Below are 14,785 nucleotides of genomic sequence, written 5' to 3'. Positions count from 1 at the left end.
TCTGTCATGATTTTTTATGAGTTTGGGTGTATTTTTGTTTCCTTTGGTTTCTTAGGCAATTGCCAATTATATCCATATTCTTTAGAGATATGTGTGAGCCAGCATATTAAAAGCTGTGTAACATTTAGTATCTCTGCTATGTGAGAGATGGAAAACAAGGAAGGATGGATGATTTCCAGGTTGCCTGGGGCATCCAAACTCCTTAGAGGCCAGTATGCTGTCCTAGTTCTTCATGTGTGATTTCCATTGACTTCCACCTCAGAAGCCAGGGGAATATATAGCCCAGAAACTGAAACAGGAGGGGCAGAAGGACTCATTAGTAAAATATTATCATATCAAGTATATCAATTTGCACTGAAATGGTTTGATTGTAATTGCTAATATCAAGTGGATTACTGATTCTTAGTACAAGTTTTTAAGGCAGCTATTACTTCCTACGTCTCTCAACCACATAACTCATTTAACATTTCTTCGGACAAAAGCGATATCTAGATGTCAAAGTATATGTACATATTGTTTGTGGAACTTGCAATAAGGATTTTTATTTTGGAATCCCTTTGTCCACTGTTCACAGTTTTGCCAAAATTTTACTAGTAGGCCTGGAATTTTCCTGACTATTTCTTCCACCATTTTTTTTTTAGAAATTCGAAAGAAATTTAAAATTTAAAAAAGGAATGAGGGGAAGGTTCAATACAGGAGAATGAACCTCTTTGTTTTTAGAATATGAACTTTAAAGAAAATGTATTGTTCTATTATGGCGTGGTGGGAAACAGTCTTGCAATCATTTGAAAAGCTAAACTCCATCTACAGTTAGTGTCTGAAGTATTATCTTGCTTAAGACTCAAATGTTGTTCTTATGAGAATCTACCCACATCTGACAATCCAAAACAGAAGAAAATCATTACTTCCTTGTGTTTGGCAGAATATTCTGAAAGGCACACAGCAAAAAATGCAGACACAACAGACTTCTGCCTTGACCATAGTTTTTTTTCCATGCATCGGCTCCTTCTGCCTGGCAGAAGGATCCATGAACCTGGAAGTGGGTCTGAGAAGAGTGGTTCTCTAGTGATCTTCCCAGTGCCCAGACATCCAGTGAGCAAGCAAGCTGTTTCTGATAAGGAGAGAGGAAATGCAGGGTTTCTTTGGTGAGAAATACTCTCTCCACAGCAGAGCAAGGTCAGATAAGCACGGTGAGATCAACATTCCTGAGGGCAGCAGCAGAGGGTGGCAGTCCTGGAGACACCTCAAGCTTATGGCCATCAGTTTCCATTTAAAATAGAAATGTGAAGTTCTTTATGAATTAATACAAAAAGAATATTTAACTTGCTTACATCTAAGCACAGGAAGTCATGTTGTGTTCAGGATAAGTGAAAAGGGGAATTATTTTTGTAGTAGAAGTTTTGTTTGGTTCCCAAACTCTGTGGCAGGATAAGGAACAAAAATTAGTTATATCAACGTGGTTTTTGGAAACGAACCACACCACAAGCCATGATACAGTTTGTGGTTGGGATATGGTTGGGAAGGGAAGCTAGAGGGAAGAAGAATTCACAGACTGGAACTCAGTATTGATTCCTTACTCTTTTCCCCAAGTTAAGTGTTCTGTGTGGGTGTTACATTACAGACTATTCTCAAAGTTAAGTACAGGTTAGGAACATCTTAAGTGAATGATTACTTCCCCCAAATTTGCTTTTATTTTGATGCTTCTAGCCCCTTCTTTGAAAACATGTAAGAAGAAACAAACAAACAAAAATCTCCTTCTGCCTCCTAAGAAACTGGTACTACATATGCAGAATTAGAATGCCCCAGGTACAGCCGTCCTGCTAGGACACGCAGTTGTTTATACATACTTGAAAAAAAAAAAAAGAGCCTGGAAGGTAAGTTAAAATTGCTTATGGAATAAACATCAAATCACTTGCACTGAAGTCTAACAGTGTTAAGTGTATATAACATTAAGTACCAGGATAAGGGGCTGATTGTTCTCCACAGGTAGAGATAATAGTGTAAGACACAAGAGTTAATAAATGCATAAGGAAAACTCAAAGGACTGCTCTGCTCTGAAGAAGTCAATGCACTGTTTATTGTCCTAGTTTAGCTATTAACACCTTGCTTTTGTCAGTGAGAATAAACTCAAAGCAATTGCAAGAATGTTTCTACATGTCCCTTAGTTGGAAATCAGTCAGAAAAGTAGGTACCTTCTGAAGAACAAGGAGTTAAGATACAAAGGTATGAACAAAAAACTATCTGAGAAGTTAAATAGAAGAGAAATTGTCTGGAGTCATTTGTCTATTAATCTATGGCTGTCATGAGAACCCAGATAAATAATGTGTTTAGTTTTAGCCATTTCCTTAGGTTTGTTATCTAGTTCTCCTTGTTTCAGGGCATGTGGTAAAGTGTCGTGAAGGTCATGGAAACCATGATTATATGCAATGAAGTGGAAAACCACAGATCTTTTGGGGACCCTTCAAATGTTCCTGATTGTTGGCAGGGCACCTGCCAATTTTGCTTGAGGTATGACAGATTATAGAGAAGAAACCAATAGAATTGTCATAGGGAACTGAAGATGCTGCAACAAGTTCTGCAACCCAGAAGAGATGAAGTGAAAGACATTATTACACCTTATATTAAGCTATTGTTACTATTAGACATACAGAAATGAACTGGTACTATATAAAAAGATTAAGTTACTTCATGCATAAAAGAAGATTAAACTGCTTTATAAGGTTTTATGATACAAAGTTATTGCAATCATCTGAGTGGGAAAGGGATGCTCTTGATATAATATATAATTTTGCAGAGTTGCCAGCGTGGTGTAAGGTTAATTCATTGTTCCAGTAACATAAAACAGCTGACAGCAGCCAGATGTATAATACCATGCCTATTAATGGAAAATTAATATCTTCACTGCACAATTGTTGATACTTAAAAGATAACAGAGATCTCGATTTGTCTGCTCAGGAAAGAACAATAGAGATTCTGCCGTTTGAGTCTTGGAGTTGATTATGCACTATGATTTCCAATCCAATTATTCAGTGCTGCTATTGATTGCAAAACGGAGGTTATTTTGCGTAGGAGTAAATCTCTTTGAAAAAGAAAAATAAAAAAGTTTCCTGTGATGGTTATTGCCTACTAGCTTGAAGAAGAAATCATCGCTATGCGCACAATGTAACCAATCAAAAATCCATATTAATGCATTATTGGAATATTAAAAAATATGTCAACTTTTCAGATTTGGCAATGACTCTGACTAGCTGGATTTTCAGCTTTGTGAACACTTTCTAATTCTCAGAAAATATGGAGTAGCAGCACACCAGAAGCTGCACCCCAGAGATATAGTGGGTGGCTCAAGTACTGAGGTATCAAAAATGCTATTTTATAAAATAGTTTCTTTAGGTCATTTAAAGCAACACAACTAATGGAGGTATCACCCTTTATAGCATGTAGAAAGGGTCATCACGTTCGTCCTCACAAAACGAGGATTGGTCTGGTATACCTTCACCTGGTAGATTGTTATCCAGGCTATTTTTAAATACCCCCAATGAAGGAAATTCTTCAACATCCCCAGAGAAGTTGCTGCTGTACATCTCAATATCCAATCCAAATTTCCCTGGCTCTGCAGTAACCTGGACATATCCTCTCTGTTTTTTATTAAACATGGACAACCTCTTCTTAAGGAGGACCTTTTTCTAACACAGATGCCCCCTTTTTTTCACAACTTTTTAATTATTCAAAGGTCATTATTAATTTCTTTGTGCCCTCTTTTTTTTCTTAAGGAAAGCAAACCAGATTATTTTACTGGGCACATTCTGAAATCTCTTCTTGCTCTTTCTTAGGCTCAATGTTTGAAAACTGTTTTTCCCAGACTGGATGTGCTAAACTCAGCTGAACCTAGTGAGCATTGAGAAGAGCTGAAAAAAATGTATTTTCTGGGTTGTATGTATGACACGCTGGTTTTAAATGGATGTACCTCATTTACAAGGGTATATCACAGTGCTGATCGATGCACTTATAGTGTTCCCAAGCCTTCCAGCTTTCTGCTCTCCTATTGCCTGGCCAGTTGGTTCATATTTTTATATGTGCCTTGATTTTTCCTTTTGAAGTGTAGTACTTTGTACTCATATTGATTTGAATTTCATCTTGTTGATTCCACACCCTTTTCCCAATGTGTCAAAATCATTCTGAATTCTACTCCTGCCCTACAAATACTCCAGAATACCTGTACCCCTTCCAAGCTGCTGACTTCCATGAATTTTACAACTGTATTATCTATTCTATCATCGCTCAGAGAAGCATAATTTTAATGTGCATAATTTCACTATAGTTAGACCTCAGTTCTAACAGACAGGAGAGGGAGGAGAAGAAAAAAAGAATGATAGCAGCTGGGAATGCTTTCCAAAGTCAGCTTCAGACAGAGTGTGACCACGCAAGTTCACAGAGTTGTTTAGAGCTCAGCAGAACTTTTTGACCTATGTGGCTCAACAAAATTGGTCTGAAAAGCGTCTGAAAAAGGCTCAGTCTTCTGAAGGGTTTTCTTTTTCTAAGGGATTTCCTTTTCAGTAACTCTGCATATGTCTAAAGTGCATGTGTTGTCAGAAAGTACTGTGACCCTTCTGCTTCCAGTGACAACTTGAGCATTCATATAATCATAGAATGGTTTGGGTTGGAAGGGACCTCAAAGACCATCTAGTCCAACCCCCTGCCATGGGCAGGGACACCCTCCACTAGACCAGGTTGCCCAAAGCCCCATCCAACCTGGCCTTGAACACTGCCAGGGATGGGGCATCCACAATCTCTCTGGCCAACCTGTTCCAGTGCCTCACCACCCTCACAGGGAAGAATTTCTTCCTAATGTCTAATCTAAACCTACCCTCTTTCAGCTTAAAACCATCACCCCTTGTCCTATTCCTAAAGATACAAAGCAGAATAAGGGAGAAACAACCGGTTTTGTGTAAAATCTCTCTGAAATTTTACTGCAAACTAGAACTTAAAAAAAAAAAAAAAGAGGGAGAAGAAAGCTTAATAAAGCTTTCTGCAAATCACATAAAGAAATACTATGCTTAAACAATATAAATGATTTCCACTAAATGAGAGTTCTCATCTAAAAACATCACCTCAGAAATTAAGATTATAGTAGATACCACCAACTTCGCAGATGACAAAATCAAGAAATAGAGGAAACATGTACCATGCACAATGTTTTACCATGTCAAGCTACCTAAAATATATCTGCAGTTTTTAGCAGCATTAAATACTCCAGAAAAATAGCTTACACTGCTTTGGATTTCAGAAGTCACTTTAGTATTAGCTTGGATATCGCTAGCCAAAGCTGCCTTTTTTTTTTTTTTTTTTGGTTTGGTTTTTCATTTGTTTGTTTTGTTAGGGGGTGGTTTGGGTTTTTTTGTTTTGTTTTGGGTTTTTTTGTTTGTGTACCCATATGATGAAGGCCAGAAGTTTTTTTAAGAACTTTCTTATTTCAGGTTCTTTCACAGAAATGCCTTAAGTCTGTGAGCTGAAAATGCTGAGTACCTACTAAATCCACTGTCTGCTGTAGTTATTGCAAGCCTCCAAAACTCCTGAAAAAGATGACTGAGGCTGTGGAAAATTGCCAATTAAGTAGAGTTACTGTATAAAATTGGAGCTTAAGATAGTTGCCTACGGTCTCAGAGCAGGCAGGTTTCAGGAAGACACATAGGTGTCTCATGCATAATCACTGAGTCCTGAAATAGTATGGGGCTTGTATCTTCTAAATGATTGTCTTGCGTTTCAGGGGAGACTCCACATTCTGGGCAATGTTTGCCTGAGCACAGTAAGATAATTAGTAGAGAGTACTGTCTGAAAAAACTACCAGTGCCTTGGCAGAATGGAAGTATCACTCCTGGAATGGTGCTTTTAAGCAATCATTTCCTATTATAAGTATCTGGCAGAAATATATGAATTCTATAGTGCCATTAAGTTCCATATCTGTAATTTATTGTTCTTGAATAATTTACAGCCAATTATTTTTCCCATTGTTTTAATCTGAGAAATGTATCAAAAAATGTTTAAACCCAGTTTGCATACATGCCCCCAGATTGCATACAAGGAGCGCTAGTGAGGTTTCAAAATGCCGGCTGACAAGGATCAAGATTGATGGATTATTATGGTCTAATTATGACAGAAGACAAACATAGACCTTATTTTTGGAGCCACACAACGTCAACAATTCTTTCTTAAAAACTTCAGAAAAGAGCATGTCTTTTTGAGATAACGACATATACACTGGTGCTGGGATATTTGCCTGATATGGCATCCAGCTTAAAATTTCCTCATTCCTTTAAGTGGGATGGTAATTTTGAAACCAGTTCTTTTGGAGACAGACAATTTTGTTTCAACATTGGGTGGCGTGGAGTCACGAAGAGGCCTTACTTCTGTTGATCCAGCTTTGCTGTATTAGGATTGTTGCAGTGGGTGGAAAATATGCAGGCTTCTTTGGGAATAGGTTGTGTTGATTCTACTCAGAGCCCTCAGAAAGAAATAAAGCGGCGGTCTCTTATAGGAAAGTGGGTTGTGCAAGGAGGGGTATCTGACCGTTTGAATCATTGCAAATAGCTCTTCAGTGAGCGTAGAGCCAGAAATATCCTAATTCGGAAACAGCAAGGATCCACCGAATGCAGGAAAGGCATTGGGTTTGTCTGCCTGCGTTGTGAATTGACAACTTGTCCCTGCCACTGATCTAATCACGTGCTGCCCCTGAGGTACAAACTACGGACATGTATAATTTGACCTTGTCTAAGAGTCTGTTTTGTAGCTTCGGGAATTCTATTTCAGTCTGAATCATGGAGTTTTGCATTGCATTAGATTTTTAATCTGGAAGAATTTTTTTCATACTCCAGCGTATTCAGAGTCTTTAATCTCCCAGCCTTGGCTAATGCTCTTCCAATGGTAATCATTATCTGTGGCTGTATTTATTTTCTTTCTGCGTTCTAATCCCTTCATGCTTTATTTTCCCTTTCTTTCTGTGACCTTTTTCCTTTGCTGAATTTATTGCATGCTTTCCCCTGGCAGGCTCTGTAAATATGTGCATTACTATTAGTTTCATCTCAATGTGTATGGGATTTATGCCTATACGGCTTGCCCTCCACTTAATTTAATCACAGGTTAATTAGATCCTCCACTTAATTTGATCAAAATGTTTCTTGAGCCAAATCACTTACATTAAGAAGACTAGCGGTACTTTCTACCCTTTAGTTTGATCAATATCGATCATTTTAAGCAGGTACTTTGGGGTAATTCAATCACTAGCTATGGATATTTTCCATTTAATTAATAATAAAGGATAACATCCTTAATGAGAGGAGAAAATAAACATAGAAAATATCCATAGACATGTGAAAGCAATTAAGTAAATGTTGGGGTTTTGGGGCAACAGTTGTACTTCCGTTTTCACTTCTACCCTGAAGCAGGTTTTTTGGTGATAAGTTTTCCTGTGTACATTGTGATGGGCAGGCTTGTACTGGTGGCAATGTTCATGAATATGCACAGAAATAACAGTAAGGAATTTCAGTATGTTATTGCTACATCTGAAAGCTGGGTTGATCAGACATCAATTTTGCCTTAATTTTGGCTAGAAGAGACTGTATTGAAGCCAAGTTTTGTGCTTCAATATCCCAATTTTGAGATAAAGCATAATCACTTCCTTAGTTTTATAATAGTGATTTTATATATTTACTGTTTCCAGTATAGTAGAGGTCCATTGGGAGTCCTGATATATTGTATTTGCGTGATGACTAATAAAACATTAATTCTAAATGCCAGGGAGCAAGGTGTGAATATAATAATTTATAAACCTGTTATGTGTGTATGGATATAGGAAAATTATTGTTGAATGAAGTTACAGATAGCACATTTCTTTCCTAAGCACAGTGTTTGCTGTGCTTAAAAGAAAATTTTATATTTAATTTAATTTTTCTAGAGTGGTCATTTAAAGACCTTAAAATAACCATGGAAACTGAAGGAAGACTGAATGTTCAACCGTGCCTTTTTCAAGAGCTCTGATTGATAGGTGGCAACCTTCATGTGTCACATTGTAGATGACTTATTTTAGCAAGCATTTGTTCGCATTACTACTGCCACTGTTTGCAGGAAGAGTATTTGCATGAATTCATAGGAGTTTATGCTGCCCAATCTGTCTCAGAAAAATGTGCTCAGATGTGTATTATGAGTTAGTTGTGAAATATCTCTAGTTGAGCTAGACTTTCAGAGACGGTTGTTAGCAGGATTAGCACAATCGTTGAAGTGCAAATTCTAGTTCTCCAGAACAGCATTGTTCTCATCAAGTACTGGACCCCTAATCCCTGAGTTTACTCCAGCAGTTCCATAAAGACTGTAATACCTAAACCAACACTGCTACCTAGTAGACTATGAAAGTAACACCGGATTCACAGAAATTGCATATTTAATGTTCTTCAGCCTCTCATAAGACTAGCATTTGAAATCCAGTTGAGACAGAAGGATGGAAAAGAAATCATTTCACCTAACTTTATCCATCTAAAAATTAGGTGTCTAGTCTAATCACCTAGTCTCATCTGCAGAATGTGTGCTCTTAAGTGCACTTTGTTCTAATTTATTTATGCAGGATTCTTTCTCTCTGTTGACATTAAACGTAGCTTATATTTCTAGCTTTAACAAGCCATTAAACTGAGTTATCTGAAATAGGGTGAGAAGAATTCCGTCATCAAGAACCATTATGGCCTGTATTAAAAAAAAAGAAAGAAAAGCTAATGCCATTTTAAACTTAGAAGTGTGACAGTTTGGAGGGGACTGTGGCTAGAAAAGCTGTTTCTGATAACACTCTGTGAGATGATAAAATACACAAGTCAGTTTAGCATATCATCTAGATTTTGCTCTCTTTTAGATCATCCTTTTCACAGGCTAAGCACCTTCCCCGCCCCCCTGCTCCCCCCCCCCCCCCCCCCCCCCCCAAGAAGCATACAAATAGTTATGGCATGGTTTTGTCTGAAACCATCCGAAGCATGCTGAAGATCTCTTTAATGGTGATGTTACCACTTATGGATTGCTCTTTCTTATGTATATCTCAAAACACATAAGTCTCGTGAGTCTTGTATTTAGAGATCAGGAAATCAAGGCAAAGGGAAATAAGGGATTCTAATTCTTGAAGTCAAGTTTTCATGAATGGTTTTAGACATCTAGTACTAACCTAGATTAGATTGAAGTTGCCATCTGTATTTACTTACCTAAATGTTTACAAACTAATTCTTTAGGCTGCAAGGGGGAAAAAACAGCAAAAAAAAATTTTTTGTGCCTTTGTTTGCAACAAATGTGAGTTACTTTGTAACAAGTACTTTTACATGTTGAAGTGCCTTTGATGTGGTAGCTTGTTAGATAGCAAATGTGAAAAATAGACCACAGAAAGAGAAACTAAAGATTCAAATTGCAAGGGATTTTGCCAGTGTTCTATGATGGTGACTCCTTCATGTTGCTGGTGGTCCATGGCTAAGCAATCATACCATTTTCAAGATTTTGCCATCACTTCCATATTCTTTAAAATGAAAAAAGGCTTTTTCTGCTGGGAATATGTTTTTATGTATATATGGAGAAAATACATGTCATTCCTATGTTAACAGCTCTGACACAAGTGATTCGTGATTTTTCTGGTTTCCATAGAAACATTAAAAACATTTGTAAATCTTTCATTTCCATGTTCCATTTTATAAAAAAAAAAAAAAAAGAAAAAAGAAAAAAACAGATGCTCAAACTGTTACCCCTTTTTTTAACATTTTCAAAGATTATGAAAAATGGTGCTGGCAAATAATACTGAAACAAGAAGTAAATGATGGTATTTCAGGCAGCACCTTTCAAAGTTTGTTTTTTATTTGTAATTATGAAGTTAACCTGCAAAGGGTCTATACTATAAAAAATTCTTGCAAATGTTGTGTGTGGGAAAACACTCTAGGAAGAAAGCATTGCTGGGAGGATAAGGAACGTGTTTGGTATTTAGGACACCTTGTTTCTATCCCCAATTCTACTACTATCCTTCTGGGTTTGTCAGAGCAACTCTCTGCTATTGTGTGCCATCTGAAAGAGTGATCTAACGTGATGTTTTACCAAAGTGCTTAGACATCTATTGATGAAAGTGTGATAGGTAGCAGCTACGTATTTAATCATCATCACCTTGCTGCCTAAGTGATCTTGTGCTCTTTTAGCATAGGAGATGCTCTCAGTAAGAATACAGTCCTCCACTCTAGTAAGTGGAAAAATTCTTACTCTCCGGAGGGAATGATTAGGCTGCTGTAGGATGCGTGCTCTCGTACTTGGCTTCTGGCAAGGATAATACTGAAACCTCTGAAGAGGCAGGAGGGCTGTATGGAGGGAGCCATTAGCAGGGATGCTGATGGGTCTTTCAGCAGTTGGTTCTGCAGGAGGGCACAGACAATGAGTGATCAAGAAAGTGTAACTCAGTTTGCAAAACAGCTGAAATAATAATAAAAAAAAATAAACTTCTCTTTTTGCTGCTTGTTGCCATGACTGAGGCAGTTTTCCCCTCCCACCTTATCTTGAGGAGGATAGCAGCAAGAGGTGAAGTATCCCAGGAAACTGGGACATGATGGAGAACACACAATCAGTGGCTTTCTGTTGTGGCAAGAATGGTCAGATAGTGGCTTTTCTGCTGCGGTCAATTTCTGTAAGGTCCTGTGCCAGATTTAGGAACGAGGCTGTGTCAAGGCTCTGATGGCGTTCATAAGCCTAATGACCCTGCAGCAGCCTCACCTGGGTGCCCACCCACAGGCTCTGCCCATTTCACCTCGGGCCATGGCCATCAGTCCTGCCTGAGCCATGCCATTGCTCTGCCTGCACCCCGTCCTGCCTCCAGCCCTATGTCCTGGATGGACCCCTTGGATCCATGATGTGACCTTGTCTCCTGCCCTGGATTCATTTTCTACTCCTCCCGACTGGACTCCCTGGATCTGGTTTGTCCCCTTGCTGTGCCTGGTGCTGTCGATAGGACCCCGTTACCAGCCATGGCTCTGCCCCCTGTGTTCAGCCCCTGAGTGACAGTGTCCATGGATGCAGGCATGGCCTGTGCTCCCAGCTTGCCTGCACCTCGGGGCAGCCAACCCTCAGTGCACTCAACAAGATGGTCCTCTTGGTGACTGACCACTGTGTGGTCCAAATCCTGCCTATGTCAGTGTCAGACCTGTACTGTGGTGATGCCATGGTTCATGATGCTGTGGTTCATGAAGTTCTTTGGCTAATGGGTTTAGAATTCTGCTTAACGGGTGTCTGCTGAAATGTCTGGTCTAAGTGGGAGAAAGCCGGGTGCTTCTGTCCCTTTATTAGTATCCAGTGTGGCAGCAGGAGTCCCAGACTGTGACAGAGGCTTTGAGAAAAGGCTTGCAAATTTGGTGGGAACTCACCACGTTTGTGACTCTGAGCCTGAGAAAAGATTGATAAATTGAGGAAGTGCAGAGAAGAAGGGAGGAGGATGAGAGCATTCTGGAAAAAGAGATGGGGAAAGATGCTCTGGGACAACAGAAGAAAAGATGATTCTGTCTTTATTCCCCTTTCCTAATAGCAGACCAAATGATACTGGAAGCCACTCTAGAGAAATCAGAATATGGGCTGTTCTGTGGTCCAAAGGGTGAGGGCTGGGGGGAAAGGGACGTAACGTCAGAAACAGGAAAATGCAGCAAGGATGCATGTCAGACGCAATACGTTACATTAAAGAGAAAGTTGTTGCATAGCATTGTTTGACAACGTGTTACAGATTAATCGGGTGTAAGATAAACAAGCCACGGTAGTATTTTTTAATTGTACGCAGTTTTTTTGGATTAATGTAACCAGGAGAAGAGACAGAGGTATCTTCAGGAATAACAGCTATTGGGCTTGGGCTGATACTTATTTCTGCAGTAGAGTCTATGTAAGGCTACGTAGGCTTCTTTGTTCTATAAAGCCACTTAAATCCAAATGTGTTTACCTTCCTTTTGCCTTCATAGTTTTTCATGTCAATCACAGCTATTTGTTTTTAATGAGGGCTGTCTCCCTCCCAGCCCATCTTCTCCAACTATTACCATACATCATGCGGTGCAGATACGGTGACATAGCAATCTTTTTCATTGTGCAAATCATTAAGGGTGCAGATAGCAATTTGAAATTTGTAAATATACTGACAAGTCAATTGCCCCCTGCCCATTTTATACCCATAATCTGCCAAGGTAGACCTGCCACTGCAGACAACTTTATCACTAACCCAGCATGGGCCATCATAGAACAATATCTGGCAGTCTGCTAATAAAAGACCTGAAGAAGAACAACAAAAAAGCAGCTCAAAACGACAACTATAAACAACCTGCCAGTTGCAATAAAAAATGTTGCCCCTAGGAAATTAAAAATTGTACACCACGGCGATCATAGCCTATGCCTGACTACACCAATGCATGGCATAAACATAAGATTATGACTTCTCTACAGTTGGAGCAGAGTCTGAGGTACAACAGAGACTTTTTTTTCAAACGTGAATGCCTCTAGTAAAAGAAATGTAAATATGCAGTATTCCTGACAGGTTTGTTTTGTTGGTTTTTTTTTTTCCTCATATTGTGTTATATATTTTCAAGTTTTCCTTGGAAGACTTCATCTCTAATGAAATCTGCAGAAAGACTCGCAAATTCCAAAATACAGAGTGATATTGTGATTATGCGTATTCTCTGTTGCTTTGGGTAAAGAAAACAGAGCAGATGCTGTTTGATGTAATCAAAACAAATTGCAATCTTAAAAGATCATAAACATACACTGTATTTTGGTATTATTCGGTGATCTCATTGTTGGAAAAGTGTTTTAAGTGAAATCTTGAATAGTTAACATTTAAAGTACTATGAATAATACAATATTTGCTCTGGAATTCAGTCTGTCTGTTTACATTCTTAGCTAATTATTTTTAACTCATTTTTAACTAATGAATGCTTAAAACTATTGGCAAACTGAGATCTTCTGTCTCATTTTGTACAGTGGGGGAACTGGAATTCTTTTCCTTGGGTTAGAGCAGATGCCCTGCCCTCTCCCCAGAGCCCTCTCCCCTCTTGAAGGCTCCCCTGACTTCCCAAATGCCTGTTGTCACTGCTGACAAGTAGTCATTGAGTTTCTTAGATCGGAGGCATGGGCTGGAATGGTGATCTGCTGTCCGATTATTTAATCTCTGCCTTTGTCAGAATTACATAGGGGCGACACTGAGATTTTTTTTCCCCCTTTCTGCTTAAATCTCCTGTTCTGCCCAAAGCAGTCCAGGCTGTGAAGAGCTGAGGCAATAAGGAACAACTCCTTCATGCAGGCTAGAACAGTAGTGATGTTATTTTTGCTTCTGACAGACAGGTTTATATCCTGCCAGGTTAATCACAGGCCAGAGATGGGCTCTCTGCCTCTCCTTCACCCTGACCCTTCCCTTGTCTCAGCCGGTTCATCGTGGGAATGGCTCGTTCTCTAGATGGAGGCTGAAGTGAGCTTTTTGGTGAGTCCATCTGACATTTACCTGTTTTGAGGAGCTTGTGTAGAGCTTCTGTCCCCTTTCCTTGGTATTTAGGGACGGGCCGGGCTCTAGCTCAGAGTGAGGTGAGGAACTGAAATCAGCCACTGGTTTGGTTGGTGAGCTACGGGCTGCCCCAGGAACTGGTGACACAAGACTAAACAGGGAGGTCCCAGGCCTTGGGTACAGCTGCTAAAGAGGGCAGGAGGGAATTAACACTGAGCGAAGAAGTGGCGCTTGTGTTCAGAAAGTGCCAGTGTTTCTGAGCCTTGGTGTTTGAGAAGTATTTCTGGCTGTGCAGATTTTGGACAGTGCATGATGCAATCAAGACATACAATGTGACACTGTGGGGAACATTAGCCCAGATGCAGTTTGCATGGTAGGTTTTTATCACGGTACATGCTGGAATACAAACTGTACTTGACTCTGGCAGGCAGACACTTCTAAGGCCCACAGGGCTCGGTCTTGTTCAAAGGCAGTGTTGTGAGGGATTTTCTGCTTTAACAGCAGGTTTGTGTTCCCTGGGTATCTCCACACAGGTTTGGATGGTTAAAATAAAGTCCAGATGTTTCTTTTCTTTTCAAAGGGATACAGCATTCATTCTGCTAGCAGTATAAGAGACTGAGGCAGTCGGAAACTGAGGCAGCCATGCCTGGGCTTGGTTACCATTTGAATCAACGAGTCCTTAGCTTTGCTTTAGCGTGGAAGTATGTTTCAACATTCGGTATCTTTCCTACAACTCCCTTAAAAAGAAGGATGTTCCTATGGATAAGGCAATGGACCACAACTCAGCTGTGCTGGGCAGTTATTGCCAAGTTCAATTTGTGATCTGAATCAAAACCCCTGTAATTATAATGTGGATATTTTTCTACTTACGTACAAGTGGCTCTTTTCCATTTAGCTTATCACTTCAGTTTATGTTAAACCAATTTAGAAAAAAAAATATTCTTTTTCTGGGGTAGGTATTCATCCATGGAGCTACATCACTAGCATTTCAACTCTATTCTAACATATTACTAGAACATTTCCATTCTAACTTATTACTAGAAAAATTGTCTATGAACAAGGCCTTCCGCTGAGGAGATCTGAACTAAATTCCCACTTCAACTCTGTGGGCTTACTTCTGAAAAAATGTGAGAAATTTGCTGTGGCCTGTCATCACAGGTAGCAGCAGCAAACTGCATCAGTCCTGAACCTAGTGAATAGCTAGCAGAGAAAAACCCAGGCACTGCTTCATCCCCTCTCACTTTCACCACTGATGTAGAGAAAGCGCAG

Source organism: Grus americana, chromosome 3 (assembly GCF_028858705.1).
Source record: "Grus americana isolate bGruAme1 chromosome 3, bGruAme1.mat, whole genome shotgun sequence".
In the NCBI taxonomy this organism is placed as follows: Eukaryota; Metazoa; Chordata; class Aves; order Gruiformes; family Gruidae; genus Grus; species Grus americana.
The sequence above is the reverse complement of the archived record's forward strand: the minus strand, read 5'-3'. Positions refer to the sequence as shown.